This window comes from Triticum aestivum, chromosome 2D, assembly GCF_018294505.1.
Source record: "Triticum aestivum cultivar Chinese Spring chromosome 2D, IWGSC CS RefSeq v2.1, whole genome shotgun sequence".
NCBI classification, from domain to species: Eukaryota; Viridiplantae; Streptophyta; class Magnoliopsida; order Poales; family Poaceae; genus Triticum; species Triticum aestivum.
In genome coordinates, this window is record NC_057799.1 from 159,741,536 (window position 1) to 159,755,157 (window position 13,622).

Genomic DNA, 13,622 nt, shown 5'->3' on the forward strand with positions numbered 1-13,622 from the left:
TCTGGCTCGCGGCACGCCTCACACACGCCACCTCACTAGGCCCTCAGTGCCTTCATCTTCTTGTAGAGCGACCTACGGCAGACCGACAATCATCGCGGCGATCTATGTCCCTCCTCGTGCTAACCTGCAGGGACCTCCTGAGGACGATAGCAGGCAGTACCATGGGCTCCCTCTTCTCTCATGCGATTCACTTGCGCGTTAAAAGGGGGGCTCCTGAGCATCACGACTCAGGAGCTCTTACTGGCTCTCCATCCCTCACCCCCTGGCCTTGACCACGGCATCGACCTGGCATACCAGCGGTGGCTGAGCTCACTCGAGGGCCGGGACCTGAGGACGCAGAGCACACAGAAGAGTATGGAGAAGAGGGAGAGGCTCGCACGGGCCTAACCTAGCTACCCAACAGTGGTCAACGCACAAGTCTGGCGCAACACAAGGAACCAGCTCCAGAATGCCAAGATAAGTCTCGCGCCTGGATCGACCCAGCGCTACAACATAGGATTGATACGTCTCCAACGTATCTATAATTTTTGATTGTTCCATGCTATTATATTATATGTTTTGGATGTTTATGGGCTTTATTAAACACTTTTATATTATTTTTGGGACTAACCTATTAACCCAGAGCCCAGTGCCAGTTTCTGTCCCTTGTTTCAGTGTTTCGCAGAAAAGGAATATCAAACGGAGTCCAAACGGAATGAAACCTTCGGGGGAGTTATTTTTGGAACGGAAGCAATCCAGGAGACTTGGAGTGTACGTCAGGCAATCAACGAGGAGAGCACGAGGAAGGGGGCGCGCCTACCCCCCCAGGCGCGTCCTCCACCCTCATGGTCCCCTTGTGGCTCCTTTGACCGACTTCTTTCGCCTATATATACCCATATACCCTAAAAACACCGAGGAATAGAATAGATCGGGAGTTCCGCGGCCGCAAGCCTCTGTAGCCACCAAAAACCAATCGGGACCCTGTTCCGGCACCCTGCCGGAAGGGAGACCCCACACCGGTGGCCATCTTCGTCATCCCGGCGCTCTCCATGACGAGGAGGGAGTAGTTCACCCTTGGGGCTGAGGGTATGTACCAGTAGCTTGTGTTTGATCTCTCTCTCTCATGTTCTTGAGGTGATACGATCTTGATGTATCGCGAGCTTTGCTATTATAGTCGGATCTTATGATGTTTCTCCCCCTCTACTCTCTTGTAATGGATTGAGTTTTCCCTTTGAAGTTATCTTATCGATTGAGTCTTTAAGGATTTGAGAACACTTGATGTATGTCTTGTCGTGCTTATCTGTGGTGACAATGGGATATCACGTGATCCACTTGATGTATGTTTTGGTGATCAACTTGCGGGTTCCGCCCATGAACCTATGCATAGGGGTTGGCACACGTTTTCGTCTTGACTCTCCGGTAGAAACTTTGGGGCACTATTTGAAGTACTTTGTGTTGGTTTGAATAGATGAATCTGAGATTGTGTGATGCATATCGTATAATCATACCCACGGATACTTGTGCTGACATTGGAGTATCTAGGTGACATTAGGGTTTTGGTTGATTTGTGTCTTAAGGTGTTATTCTAGTACGAACTCTATGATAGATCGAAGGAAAAGAATAGCTTCATGTTATTTTACTACGGACTCTTGAATAGATCGATCAGAAAGGATAACTTTGAGGTGGTTTCATACCCTACCATAATCTCTTCGTTTGTTCTCCGCTATTAGTGTCTTTGGAGTGACTCTTTGTTGCATGTTGAGGGATAGTTATGTGATCCAATTATGTTATTATTGTTGAGAGAACTAGCACTAGTGAAAGTATGAACCCTAGGCCTTGTTTCCTAGCATTGCAATACCGTTTACGCTCACTTTTATCATTACTTACCTTTCTGTTTTTATGTTTTCAGATTACAAAAACCTATATCTACCATCCATATTGCACTTGTATCACCATCTCTTCGCCGAACTAGTGCACCTATACAATTTACCATTGTATTGGGTGTGTTGGGGACACAAGAGACTCTTTGTTATTTGGTTGCAGGGTTGTTTGAGAGAGACCATCTTCAACCTACGCCTACCACAGATTGATAAACCTTAGGTCATCCACTTGAGGGAAATTTGCTACTGTCCTACAAACCTCTGCACTTGGAGGCCCAACAACGTCTACAAGAAGAAGGTTGCGTAGTAGACATCAAGCTCTTTTCTGGCGCCGTTGCCGGGGAGGTGAGTGCTTGAAGGTATATCTTAGATCTTGCAATCGAATCTTTTAGTTTCTTGTTTTATCACTAGTTTAGTCTATAAAAGAAAACTACAAAAAATGGAATTGAGTTTGCCTCATACGCTTCATCTTTTTAATATCTTTCGTAAGTATGATGAAAAGGAAAATTGTGCTCAAGTGCTAGAAGAAGAATTACATAGAATGCTTGGCATAAAATATGTGAATGATGAGCATGATTGCAATGTTGTTAGTACGAATTCCTTGAATATCCATGATGCTAATGATATGCAAAGCCACAAGCTTGGGGATGCTATGTTTGATGAAGATGATATGTTTAGTCCCCCAAGTTTTGATGAGAAAATTTATTATGATGAAAGCATGCCTCCTATTTATGATGATTATTGTGATGACACGTATGCTATAAAGAATAAAGATAACCATGAAACTTGTCATCATGATTTTAATTTTCAATTGGATTATGCTTCATATGATAGTTATTTTGTTGAGTTTGCTCCCACTACTATTCATGAGAATAAATTTGCTTATGTGGAGAGTAATAAAATTTCTATGCTTGTAGATCATGAAAAGAATGCTTTATGTGCTGGTTATATTGTTGAATTCATTCATGATGCTACTGAAAATTATTATGAGGGAGGAATATATGCTTGTAGGAATTGCAATAATATCAAGTTTCCTCTCTATGTGCTTAAAGTTTTGAAGTTATGCTTGTTTTGCCTTCCTATGCTAGTTGATTATTGTTCCCATAAGTTGTTTGCTCACAAAATCCCTATGCATAGGAAGTGGGTTAGACTTAAATGTGCTAGTGATATTCTTCATGATGCTCTCTTTATGTTTCAATTCTTATCTTTTATGCGAGCATCATTGAAATCATCATGCCTAGCTAGGGGCGTTAAACGTTAGCGCTTGTTGGGAGGCAACCCAATTTTATTTGTGTTTCTTGCATTTTGGATCTGTTTAGTAATAAACTTTCGATCTAGCTTCTGTTTAGATGTGGTTTTGTGTTTTAATTAGTGTTTGTGCCAAGTAGAACCTTTGGGAAGACTTGGGTGAAGTCTTTATGATCATGCTGTAAAAAACAGAAACTTTAGCGCTCACGATATTAGCTAAAACTTTTTACTGGAGAGTGCTATTTAGTTGATTATTTTTGCAGATGATTACTAGACAAATTCCACAGGTCCACCAATTTATTTTAGAATTTTTGGAGTTCCAGAAGTATACATTTGATACAGATTACTACAGACTGTTCTGTTTTTGACAGATTCTGTTTTCTATGTGTTGTTTGCTTATTTTGATGAATCTAGGAGTAATATCGGAAGGTATGAACCATAGAGAAGTTGGAATACAGTAGATATTACACCAACATGAATTTAGAATGAGTTCACAACAGTACCTAAGTGGTGATTTATTTTCTTATGCTAACGGAGCTCACGAGTTTTCTGTTGAGTTTTGTGTTGTGAAGTTTTCAAGTTTTGGGTAAAGATTCGATGGACTATGGAATAAGGAGTGACAAGAGCCTAAGATTGGGGTCTCCAAAGGAACCCCAAGGTAATATTCAAGGATAACCAAGAGCCTAAGCTTGGGGATGCCCCGGATGGCATCCCCTCTTTCGTCTTCGTTCATCGGTAACTTTACTTGGAGCTATATTTTTATTCATCACATGATATGTGTTTTGCTTGGAGCGTCGTTTTATTTTCTTTAGCTTTGCTTGCTGTTTGAATAAAATACCAAGATCTGAAATTTTTAAATGAGAGAGAGTCTTCACATAGTTGCATAATTATTCGACTACTCATTGATCTTCACTTATATCTTTCGGAGTAGTTTGTTGTTTGCTCTAGTGCTTCACTTATATCTTTTAGAGCACGGCAGTGGATTTATTTTGAAGAAATATATGAACTCTCATGCTTCACTTATATTATTTTGAGAGTTTTAAACAGCATGGTAATTTGCTTTGGTTATGAATTTAGTCCTAATATGAGGGGCATCCAAGAGGGATATAATAAAAACTTTCATATAAAGTGCATTGAATACTATGAGAAGTTTGATTCCTTATGATTGTTTTGAGATATGAAGATGGTGATATTAGAGTCATGCTAGTTGAGTAGTTGTGAATTTGAGAGATACTTGTGTTAAAGTTTGTGATTCCCGTAGCATGCACGTATGGTGAACCGTTATGTGATGAAGTCAGAGCATGATTTATTTATTGATTGTCTTCCTTATGAGTGGCGGTCGGGGACGAGCGATGGTCTTTTCCTACCAATCTATCCCCCTAGGAGCATGCGCATAATACTTTGTTTTGATAACTAATAGATTTTTGCAACAGGTATATGAGTTCTTTATGACTAATGTTGAGTCCATGGATTATACGCACTCTCACCCTTCCACCATTGCTAGCCTCTCTAATACCACGCACCTTTCGCCGGTATCATACACCCACCATATACCTTCCTCAAAACAGCCACCATACCTACCTATTATGGCATTTCCATAGCCATTCCGAGATATATTGCCATGCAACTTTCCAGCGTTCCGTTTATTATGACACGCTCCATCATTGTCATATTTCTTTGCATGATCATGTAGTTGACATCGTATTTGTGGCAAAGCCACCTTTCATAATTCTTTCATACATGTCACTCATGAGTCATTGCACATCCCGGTACACCGCCGGAGGCATTCATATAGAGTCATATTTTGTTCTAAGAATCGAGTTGTAATTCTTGAGTTGTAAGTAAATAAAAGTGTGATGATCATCATTATTAGAGCATTGTCCCAGTGAGGAAAGTATGATGGAGACTATGATTCCCCCACAAGTCGGGATGAGACTCCAGACGAAAAAAAGAGGCCACAAAAAAAAGAGAAGGCCCAAAAAAATGAATGAGAGAAAAGGAGAGAAGGGCAATGCTACTATCCTTTTACCACACTTGTGCTTCAAAGTAGCACCATGATCTTCATGATAGAGAGTCTCCTATGTTGACACTTTCATATAATAGTGGGAATTTTACATTATAGAACTTGGCCTGTATATTCCAATGATGGGCCTCCTCAAAATGCCCTAGGTCTTCGTGAGCAAGCGAGTTGGATGCACACCCACTTAGTTTCTTTTTGAGCTTTCATACACTTATAGCTCTAGTGCATCCGTTGCATGGCAATCCCTACTCACTCACATTGATATCTATTCATGGGCATCTCCATAGCCCGTTGATACGCCTAGTTGATGTGAGACTATCTTCTCCTTTTTGTCTTCTCCACAACCACCATTCTATTCCACCTATAGTGCTATGTCCATGGCTCATGCTCATGTAGTGCGTGAAGATTGAAAAAGTTTGAGAACATCAAAAGTATGAAACAATTGCTTGGCTTGTCATCGGGGTTGTGCATGATTTAAATATTTTGTGTGATGAAGATAGAGCATAGCCAGACAATATGATTTTGTAGGGATAACTTGCTTTGGCCATGTTATTTTGAGAAGACACGATTGCTTTGTTAGTATGCTTGAAGTATTATTGTTTTCATGTCAATATTAAACTTTTGTTTTGAATCTTATGGATCTGAATATTCTTGCCACAACAAAGAAGATTATATTGATAAATATGTTAGGTAGCATTCCACACCAAAAATTCTGTTTTTATCATTTACCTACTCAAGGACGAGCAGGAATTAAGCTTGGGGATGCTGATACGTCTCCAATGTATCTATAATTTTTTATTGTTCCATGCTATTATATTATCTGTTTTGGATGTTTATGGGCTTTATTAAACACTTTTATATTATTTTTGGGACTAACCTATTAACCCAGAACCCAGTGCCAGTTTCTGTTTTTTCCCTTGTTTCAGTGTTTCGCAGAAAAGGAATATCAAACGGAGTCCAAACGGAATGAAACCTTCGGGAGAGTTATTTTTGGAACGGAAGCAATCCAGGAGACTTGGAGTGTATGTCAGGCAAGCAACGAGGAGAGCACGAGGCAGGGGCGCGCCTACCCCCACCCCCAGCGCGCCCTCCACCCTCGTGGGCCCCTCGTGGCTCCCCTGACCGACTTCTTTCGCCTATATATACCCATATACCCTAAAAACATCGAGGAACAGAATAGATCGGGAGTTCCGCCGCCGCAAGCCTCTGTAGCCACCAAAAACCAATCGAGACCCTGTTCCGGCACCCTGCCGGAGGGGGGATCCCTCACCGGTGGCCATCTTCATCATCCTGGCGCTCTCCATGAAAAGGAAAGAGTAGTTCACCCTCGGGGCTGAGGGTATGTACCAGTAGCTATGTGTTTGATCTCTCTCTCTCGTGTTCTTGAGGTGATACGATCTTGATGTATCTCGAGCTTTGCTATTATAGTCGGATCTTATGATGTTTCTCCCCCTCTACTCTCTTGTAATGGATTGAGTTTTCCCTTTGAAGTTATCTTATCGGATTGAGTCTTTAAAGATTTGAGAACACTTGATGTATGTCTTGCCGTGCTTATCTGTGGTGACAATGGGATATCACGTGATCCACTTGATGTATGTTTTGGTGATCAACTTGCGGGTTCCGCCCATGAACCTATGCATAGGGGTTGGCACACGTTTTCGTCTTGACTCTCTGTTAGAAACTTTGGGGCACTCTTTGAAGTACTTTGTGTTGGTTTGAATAGATGAATCTGAGATTGTGTGATGCATATCGTATAATCATACCCACGGATACTTGAGGTGACATTGGAGTATCTAGGTGACATTAGGGTTTTGGTTGATTTGTGTCTTAAGGTGTTATTCTAGTACGAACTCTATGATAGATCGAACGGAAAGAATAGCTTCATGTTATTTTACTAAGGACTCTTGAATAGATCGATCAGAAAGGATAACTTTGAGGTGGTTTCATACCCTACCATAATCTCTTCGTTTGTTCTCCGCTATTAGTGTCTTTGGAGTGACTCTTTGTTGCATGTTGAGGGATAGTTATGTGATCCAATTATGTTATTATTGTTGAGAGAACTTGCACTAGTGAAAGTATGAACCCTAGGCCTTGTTTCCTAGCATTGCAATACCATTGACGCTCACTTTTATCATTAGTTACCTTGCTGTTTTTATATTTTCAGATTACAAAAACCTATATCTACCATCCATATTGCACTTGTATCACCATCTCTTCGCCGAACTAGTGCACCTATACAATTTACCATTGTATTGGATGTGTTGGGGACACAAGAGACTCTTTGTTATTTGGTTGCAGGGTTGTTTGAGAGAGACCATCTTCAACCTACGCTTCCCACGGATTGATAAACCTTAGGTCATCCACTTGAGGGAAATTTGCTACTGTCCTACAAACCTCTGCACTTGGAGGCCCAACAACGTCTATAAGAAGAAGGTTACGTAGTAGACATCAAGGATCCCCACCTGAGGCAGCCTTGTTACGGCAACGTCGCCACCCTTTCCTGCCTCTCGGTAGCTGCTTGAGCGCTAAAGGGGACCTCTTGAGCATCGCGCCTCAGGAGCTCTTACTGGACCTCGGACCGCTCACCTCCTGGCCTTGACCACGACATCGCGACCTGGCATACCAGCGACGGCTGCATCCTGCCTGGGGACTGGGACCTGTCGGCGTAGAGCACCAAGCTGCCGAGGGGATGGAAAGGGGAGACCGAGCCGAAACAAGACATGCATTCACAGATTTTCATAATAAGGATAATATGAATAGAGGACATTACAGACCCTTTACACGCCCCCACGGGGTCCATTTCGATTCCTTGCAGGGAACAAAAGGAGGGAGTTCTTAGGAGCTCCATCTACACGCGCCAGCATGGCCGACACCATCATCAACAGTGGGCCATGGGAGGCCGGCGCCAACCCCATGCAGATCAGCGACGGTGGCGGCCGGACGCTGCGGCCTTGCTCCGAGCCCGGTGAGAGCTTGGAGGCATGTAGCTGTCATTGCTCGTCTACGGGGTCTCGTAGGGCTCGGGAGAGTCGCTGGACTCCCAAGCGCCACCGCTGCTGCTGGAGGAGCCGCTGGTGAAGCCAGCGGCAAGCTCGGCGCTGGCCGCTGCGCCGCCCCGACGACCCTCCCCAGGGCAGCACTCCAAGCGGCGGCCTTCCGCGTCAAAAACCTTGAAGAACATCGTGGAGGCGCCGTCGTACGCGAAGTGGATGGCGAGGGCGCCTTCCGGCCGAGCCACGACGCCCAAATGTTTGAATTTCACTCCCATCTCTTGCATGGGACCTAGAAATTCACCCAAAGACACACATGTGATTTTCAAACAACACTGGTGCACTGGAGCCTGTGCTTGTAGTTCAAATTTCAATTATGCACATTAAATGCCCAGAAACTCAATTAATGTATAAAAAAGGCAAAACAAGCCCGAAATAATTTCAAATTTTAGCACGGTACTTCTATTTGGTCTAATCTGGCTGTGTAAAAAAATTAAGGCGGGAGAAGGCAGTATACGTATGTCGTTTCGCACACGGAGGTGACACGTTTCCTCTCGAAACCACGAGCCTTCTTGAGGGAAGCTCCGGTTTGCAAGAAGCTTACACCAAAGTTTGTCCCAATTCGGCCAAAAAAATTACCGCGGCATGTTGGTGCCATGTCATGAGACCATGCCAAGTTTCATGATTTTCAGACGTGTTTTGGAATTACAGGAATTAAAAAACCAAGTTTCTCAATCTTTCCGGCCGAGCCACGACGCCCAGATGTTTGAATTTCACTCCCATCTCTTGCATGGGACCTAGAAATTCACCCAAGGACACACATGTGACTTTTCAAACAACTTTGGTACACTGGAGCACGTGCTTGTAGTTCAAAATTGAATTATACACATTAAATGCGCAGAAACTCAATTAATGTATAAAAAAGGCCAAACGAACACGGAATAATTCCAAAATTTAGCACGATACTTCTATTTGGTCTAATCTGCCTGTGTAAAAATATTAAGGCGGGACAACGCAGTGTACGTATGTCATTTCGCACACGGAGGTGACATGTTCCCTCTCGGAACCAGAAGTCTTCTTGAGGGAAGCTCCGGTTTGCAAGAAGCCTACACCAAAGCTTGTCCCAATTCGGCCAAAAAAAATATCGCAACATGTTGGTGCCATGTTATGAGACCATGCGAAGTTTCATGATTTTCAGGCGTGTTTTAGAATTACAGGAATTAAAAAACCAAGTTTCTCAATTTTTTCGGTCGAGCCATGATACGTCTCCAACGTATCTATAATTTTTGATTGCTCCATGCTATATTATCTACTGTTTTGGACAATATTGGGCTTTATTATCCACTTTTATATTATTTTTGGGACTAACCTATTAACCGGAGGCCCAGCCCAGAATTGCTGTTTTTTTTGCCTATTTCAGAGTTTCGCAGAAAAAGAATATCAAACGGAGTCCAAACGGAATGAAACCTTCGGGAGCGTGATTTTTGGAACGAACATGATCCAGGAGACATGGACCCTACGTAAGAGAAGCTTCCAGGAGGCCACGAGGTAGGGGGCCGCGCCCACCCCCCAGGACGCGCCCTCCAGCCTCGTGGGCCCCATGTTGCTCCACCGACGTACTTCTTCCTCCTATATATACCTACGTACCCCCAAACGATCAGATACGGAGCCAAAAACCTAATTCCACCGCCGCAACCTTCTGTACCCACGAGATCCGCCGGAGGGGGCATCCATCACGGAGGGCTTCTACATCAACACCATAGCCTCTCCGATGAAGTGTGAGTAGTTTACCTCAGACCTTCGGGTCCATAGTTAGTAGCTAGATGGCTTCTTCTCTCTTTTTGGATCTCAATACAATGTTCTCCCCCTCTCTCGTGGAGATCTATTCGATGTAATCTTCTTTTTGCGGTGTGTTTGTTGAGAACGATGAATTGTGGGTTTATGATCAAGTTTATCTATGAACAATATTTGAATCTTCTCTGAATTCTTTTATATATGATTGGTTATCTTTGCAAGTCTCTTCGAATTACAGTTTGGTTTGGCCTACTAGATTGATCTTTCTTGCAATGGGAGAAGTGCTTAGCTTTGGGTTCAATCTTGCGGTGTCCTTTCCCAGTGAAAGTAGGGGCAGCAAGGCACGCATTGTATTGTTGCCATCGAGGATAACAAGATGGGGTTTTTATCATATTGCATGAATTTATCCCTCTACATCATGTCATCTTGCTTAAGGCGTTACTCTGTTTTCATGAACTTAATACTCTAGATGCATGTTGGATAGCGGTCGATGAGTGGAGTAATAGTAGTAGATGCAGGCAGGAGTCGGTCTACTTGTCTCGGACGTGATGCCTATATACATGATCATACCTAGATATTCTCATAACTATGCTCAATTCTGTCAATTGCTCAACAGTAATTCGTTCACCCACCGTAAAATACTTATGCTCTTGAGAGAAGCCACTAGTGAAACCTATGGCCCCCGGGTCTATCTTCATCATATTAATCTTCCAACACTTTGTTATTGCCTTTGCTTTTTTACTTTGCTTTTATTTTACTTTGCATCTTTATCACAAAAATACCAAAAATATTATCCTATCATATCTATCAGATCTCACTCTCGTAAGTGATCGTGAAGGGATTGACAACCCCTTATCGCGTTGGTTGCGAGGAGTTATTTGTTTTGTGTAGGTACGAGGGACTCGCGCGTAGCCTCCTACTGGATTGATACCTTGGTTCTCAAAAACTGAGGGAAATACTTACGCTACTTTGCTGCATCACCCTTTCCTCTTCAAGGGAAAACCAACGTAGTGCTCAAGAGGTAGCAAGCCACGACGCCCAGATGTTTGAATTTCACTCCCATATCTTGCATGGGAACTAGAAATTCACCCAAGGACACACATGTGATTTTTCAAACAACTTTGGTGCACTGGAGCACGTGCTTGTAGTTCAAAATTGAATTATACACATTAAATGCATAGAAACTCAATTAATGTATAAAAAGGCCAAACGAACACGGAATAATTCCAAAATTTAGCATGATACTTCTATTTGGTCTAATCTGCCTGTGTAAAAAATTAAGGTGGGAGAAGGCAGTGTACGTATGTCGTTTCGCATACGGAGGTGACACGTTCCCTCTCGGAACCAGGAGCCTTCTTGAGGTAAGCTCTGGTTTGCAAGAAGCCTACACCAAAGCTTGTCCCAATTCGGCCAAAAAAATTACCGCAGCATGTTGGTGCCATGTCATGAGACCATGCCAAGTTTGATGATTTTCAGCCATGTTTTGAAATTACAGGAATTAAAAAACTAAGTTTTTCAATCTTTCCGGCCAAGCCACGACGCCCAGATGTTTGAATTTCACTCCCATCTCTTGCATGGGACCTACAAATTCACCCAAGGACACACATGTGATTTTTCAAACAACTTTGGTGCAGTGGAGCACGTGCTTGTAGTTCAAATTTGAATTATGCACACTAAATGCCCAGAAACTCAATCAATGTATAGAAAAGGCCAAACGAACACGGAATAATTCCAAAATTTAGCACGATGCTTATATTTGGTCTAATCTGGCTGTGTAAAAAAATTAAGGCGGGAGAAGGCAGTGTACGTATGTCGTTTCTCACACGGAGGTGACACGTTCCCTCTCGGAACCAGGAGCCTTCTTGAGGGAAGCTCCGGTTTGCAAGAAGCTTACACCAAAGTTTGTCCCAATTCGGCCAAAAAATTTACTGCAACATGTTGGTGCCATGTCATGACACCATGCCAAGTTTCATGATTTTCAGCCGTGTTTTGGATTTACAGGAATTAAAAAACCAAGTTTCTCAATCATTCCGGTCGAGCCACGACACCCAGATGTTTGAATTTTATTCCCATTTCTTGCATGGGACCTATAAATTCACCCAAAGACACACATGTGATTTTTCAGCAAACTTTGGTGCATTGGAGCATGTGCTTGTAGTTCAAATTTGAATTATGCACATTAAATGCCCAGAAACTCAATTAATGCATAAAAATGCCAAACGAACCCGGAATAATTCCAAATTTAAACACGACACTCATGTACTAGTTGCATGTTCACTGTACGTAAATGTTCTAGCAATTCAAACACCATCCTTTCCCTCCGTAACACCATTTTGTCTTTCAAAACATAATGAAAAATCAGGTATACCACAAACAGTTTACTAGAAAGAATCGTGTGGGATGCGATATAAAATATCTTGGCGCACCGTCTTGTCTGGCTTACGCAGGAAGCTTCGTCGTCTACAGTCCACCGCCCCCGCTTGAACCACACTTGCGCGCCAGTTTCTCGCGGCACCGAGCGAAATTTTTTTGCCACCGCGGAAATATCTATCTCCCCGCCCCCTCCCTCCTACCAAAAGCCACATTTCCACTGTTCCTCCTTGCTTTCCAAGTTCAAACCTTCACTGCTGCTTACTAGCAGCTCAACCTCCTCACCGGCGACCCTTCTTCTTGCAGTGCTGCCTCCTCACCGGCTACCCTTCTTCTTGCAGCACCGCCTCCTCGCCGGCGACCCTTCTTCTTCCAGCGCCGCCTCCTCGCCGGCGACCCTCTTCTTGCTGCGCGGCCTCCTCGCCGCCGACCCTTCTTCTTGCTGCGCGGCCTCGTCGATATGGTCAGGTAATCCACACCCCACCCACACCATCCTCCTCCTTTCCCGTCCCACATGCCCCGACTGACGGAGCGACACCTTCCACTGAAATCACTGCCCCCCTCCTCCAATTAAGCGCCGCCCACAACCATAACACGTAGTATAACGTGGAGCTGAGTAGCATGCGGCCGCACGCGCGAATGAGGTCGCTATGGCTGACATGCGTGTCGACCGCTAGATATTGGAGGAGCACCTCGTATTCGAGGCCACCGTCGACAGCGCCACGCGGTTGTCTACTTTAAAATACAGTTCGTGATGTTTTCTCGAGGCCACCGCCAGTGCCTTCTAGTGATTTGTCCTCTGTAATGTTAATATGCAATCTGATGTTCAGTTAACAGTTTGGTCCTCTAAAATGTAATGTTCAGTTAACACTTTGGTCCAACAATTGCTACATTTTGTAGTACTGTTCTCAAGCATTCTTTGTTTTGTTAACTGTCTTATCTTCTAGTACATGTTTCTATTCTGCAATGTCGTGCTCAGTTAACTATTTTGGTTCATTTGGTCTGCTGTCCATTTAACTGTTTGGTTCAGTTCTGCAATTTGATTTTCATTTGCTGTGGGTACAATTTTGTATTGTTATGCATGTGACACCAATCGAATTTGGCTGTACTCAATACATATTCTACTGATAGTATGGCAACTCTCAGTTAACCTGATCAAGATCTTCCTTATGTGTGTTGCAGGGAAACAATGGGAGACACTGCGGTTTACCATCGAGGTTTGTTCAAGCAGGGTCCTTTGGCTAATAGCACATTATTGTGCAGTTGCAGGAATCATTCTAATATTTAGGTTTCTTACAATTTGGTCTTGCACATGTAGGTCCTGCTGTCAGAGGCTTAGAC